Source organism: Chiloscyllium plagiosum, unplaced genomic scaffold (genome assembly GCF_004010195.1).
Source record: "Chiloscyllium plagiosum isolate BGI_BamShark_2017 unplaced genomic scaffold, ASM401019v2 scaf_84030, whole genome shotgun sequence".
NCBI classification, from domain to species: domain Eukaryota; kingdom Metazoa; phylum Chordata; class Chondrichthyes; order Orectolobiformes; family Hemiscylliidae; genus Chiloscyllium; species Chiloscyllium plagiosum.
In genome coordinates, this window is record NW_025201823.1 from 3069 (window position 1) to 7367 (window position 4299).

Here is a 4299-nt window from a genome sequence, read left to right on the forward strand (position 1 = left end):
TATTTCTCTCTCTCTATCCCTCAACCTCACCATCTCTACTTTCCTCCACCTCTCTCTCTCTCACTCACTTCACACATCTCACACTGTTCCAGACACTCCTCATTCTCTATCTCTCACCCTCACACACACACTCTCTCCCTCTACCTCTCTCACTGACTCTCTTCTCTCTCTTTTCCACAGTCTGCCAGGTGGCAATATTTAAATGCAGGGTGAATCCCCCTCTGCTTTGCCTCATGAGTGGATGTTAACCATTGACCCCAGAGGCATGTCTTCTCCTTTAGCCTCTCTCAGGAAGATGGACAGATTCTTGTCAAATGAAGGGCAGTTCTGTGCTGTTGGCCTATTCTCACTGGGGACTGGTTTGGACACAAACCTCATTCCATGAAGGCCCAGCAGAGACAGGAGATCTTCAGGCCATCAGTGTGAACTGGAGGGACAGGACAGGCTGACCAACTGACCCATCCTGTCCATGCACAACATGTTCCAATCCCTTCCCCTGCCCTTCCCCTTCCATGATCAATCTCCAGGTCAGGGTGTTTCACTGGGATGAGAGCTGGATAATCACATAGTTACAACAGAATTGAACTCAGCCCCATACCCACCATGGTGTCCATGACCCATTGGACTCTCCAAAAGGGACCAGTAAACATGGAACTCCTTCCACTAGATAGTCTGCTAATAAATATGGACCACCCTGCAATAGACACTATTAAACATGGGCATCCTTCCCACTGGACCCTCCAATAGAAGCCAGCAAACTGGGACTTCCTTCCCAATGGACAGTCCAATGGAGACCAATAAACATGGACATCCATACCATTGGATCATCCAATTGATACCAGTAAACATTGGCCTCCTTTCCACTGGACTGTCCAGTAGAGACCAGTAAACATAAGCCTCCTTCCTACTGGATGTTCGAACAGATAGCAGGAACCATGGGTCTCCTTCCCCCTGTACCTTCCATTAGAGACCATTAGATATGTGTCTCATTCCCGCTGGAAGCTCCAACTGAGATCAATAAACATGGGCCTTCTTCCCATTAGACTTTCCAGTATCTCAGCATCAAACCCCATAACATTGTCCGTCTCTGCATTACATCAGCCCCTGACCACAGAAATCTTCATTCCTGTTTGTCCCACTCCATGATTCCGATGTCCTCTCTCAGCTTCCCCCATTCATACTCCATAAATCCCAACTGTCTGAAATGGAGTGGTCCCTTCCCTGCCTCACATCACGGAGGGGATGGACAGATTTTTAGTTAGTAATGGGTTCAAGGATGATGGAGAGTGGGCAGGAAAGTGGAGTTGAGGCTGAGATGGGATCAGCCATGATTGTATTAAATGGTGGAGTGGGCTCGAGGGGCTGAATTGCCTGCTCCTGCTCCTAGTTCTTATGTTCATCCACCCCCTCCCAATTACTGCAACTTTGTGAATCATCTTGGAATGTTTTGGACATTGAAGGTGCTATGTGAATTCAAGATCTGTGTGGATTTTATATGGGGACAGAATTGTGAGGGGGTGGGCGGGGGTGGAGGGGGTGATAGTTCCAGCAAGTGAATATCCCGCTGAGAGGCTCCAACCTTCCATATACAGAATGCGGAAGTGGGGGAGTCAGAATATACTGTCAGGGTCCATGGCACTCTCCCCCAGCAATGTGATTGGCTCTGAACTGTCCTCTGAACTGGCCAAGCAAGGCATTCAGTTGTATCAATCGTGATGACATCTCGACAAAGAAATAAGATGGGACAGACCACCCAGCATCAATCTAAACATCAAAAAGACAATGACAGAAATAGCCCTGTCTACCCTGCTCCATCTCCTTACTGACATCTGGGGGCTAGTGCCAAATTCAGGAGAGCTGTCTCACAGACTAGTCAAGCAACAGCCTGACACAGTCATACTCACAGAATCATACCTTACAGACAATGTCCCAGACACCACCATCACTGTCCCTGAATGTGTCCTGTCCCACCAGGAGGGCAGACCCAGCAGAGCTGGCAGCACAGGGGTGTACAGCCAGGAGGGAGTTACCTTGGGAGTCCTCTCCGCTGACTCCAGACCCCATGGAGTCTCATGACACCAGGTTAAACATGGGTGAGGAAACCTCCTGTTGATCATCACATACCACCCTCCCTCGGCTGATGAATCACTCTCTCTGCTATGTTGAACAGCACATGGTGGAAGCACTGAGGGTGGTGACAGCACAGAATGTACTCTGGGTGGGGGATTTCAATGCCTACTACTGAGAGTGGTTCGGCAGCAGCACTACTGATCGAGCTGGTCGGGTCCTAAAGGACAAAGCTGCAGGACTGGGCCTGCAGCTGGTAGTGAAGGAAACAACAAGAAGGAAAAATCTACTTGCCCTCATCTTCACCAATCTTGCGGCTTTAGTTGCATCTGTCCTGTATGTGTAAGAGTGACCATCACAGAGTCCTTGTGGAAACAAAGTCTGACTGTCACATTGAGAATACCCTCCATTGTGCTGTGGGGTACTATCACTGTGCGAAATAGGACAGACTTTGAACAGATAGAGCAACTCAAGGCAAGCTCAGAAGTGGTGATGATTGCCAATGATTCCATAATGTTCAGCATCATTCACAACTCCTCAAAAACAGAAGCAGTCCATGATCAGATGCACCAACATGTGGACAATATCCAGGTTTAGTCTGAAAAGCGACATTTCACATTGGTACCATGCAAGTGCCAGGCCAATAAGAGACAATTCAACCATCACCCTTGACAGTGAATGGTATTATTATCATTGAATCCCCACTGTCAACATCCAGAAACTCAATTGGCTTACCACGGAAATACAGTGGTTACAAGAGCAGGCTCGAGGCTAGCAATACTGCATCTAGTAACTCACCTCCTGATTCCCCCAAAGCCTGTCGATCATCAACAAGGCACAAGTCAGAATTGTGATGGAATACCCCCCATTGTCTGGATGGGTGCAGCTCCAACAACATTCATAGAGTGATGGTGTCATAGAATCACAGACATATCCTATGTCTCCCTTATCCACTCAAAAAGCTTGATACTGTTCAGAGCAAAGCAGCCTGCTTGGTTGACATCACATTCACAAAGCATCCATCTTACCACCATTGACACTTAGTCGCAGCAGTGTGTATTATCTATAAGATACACTGCAGAGATTCACCAAAGATTGTCATACAACACTTTCCAAAACCAAAAATAGAAATTGTTGGATAAGCTCAAGTATGAAGGGTCACGTGCCCCAAAGCGTTAACTCTGATTTCTCTTCACAGATGCTGCCAGACCTGCTGAGCTTTCCAGCAATTTCTGTTTTTGTCTCTGATTTACAGCAGCTGCAGTTCTTTTGGTACCTTCCAAACACATGAACAGCTCCAGTTAGAAGGACAAGAGCAGCAGATATATGGGAACAGCATGTCTGCAAATTCATCTCCAAGGCACATAACATCCTGACTTGGAAATATATCACTGTTCCATCACTGTAAGTGGGTCAAAATCCTGGAATTGCCTCCCTAAGACATTGTGGGTCAACATACAGCACGTGATCTATCGCGGTTCAAGAAGGCAGCACCTTCTCAACGGCAACTAGGGACGGGTAGCAAATGCTGACCCAGCCAGTGACGCTCACATCCAATGAGTGATTATATAAAAACAAACAAAGAGTCCCTCAGGAGGGGAGAGGGAATGTTCAAGGTCCTGAACTCCATTCCCCAGCCCAGGCAGCTTGTCTACCAATGAATGAATGAGATTACAGATTAGGGACAGTCTCATGCTGTGGACCCAGGTCTGTAAGAGGGAATTAGAGATCAAGCTGAAAAGGAAAGATTTGCTGGATTAGCGGGAGATAGATGGAGAGTGAGACTAACTGGGTCACTCACAGGCACAATGGGCAGAATGGCCATCCCCCTGTGCTGTCAGATTCCAGGGAGTGCAGACAGTTCACAGTTTTCTCCCGTCTCAGTAACAAACATCCAGCTGCTCCGAACTCCTTCTTTCACTTCCTCTCTTGGTGAAGTTTCAACCTTGCGCTCTGACAGTCTTTGCAGTTATTTTTTACACTGGGGCTTTCTGCTGTGGTCAGAATCTCTAATAATAAGTGTCCAATTGGTGACAATCAGAGCTGCTAAGAGCAGTCAGAACTGAGGAGCCAGGCTCACTGTGAAACACGTTGGGAAGATCAAAGCCATCCTCTTCAGCTTCTGGCACAAACTCCATCCCTCTTCCTGAGCACTATCTGCTGCCCAACCAGACTCTTTACAACCTTGACTTCATTTCTTGAGAATGATCTGAGCCTTATATCCCCCATATT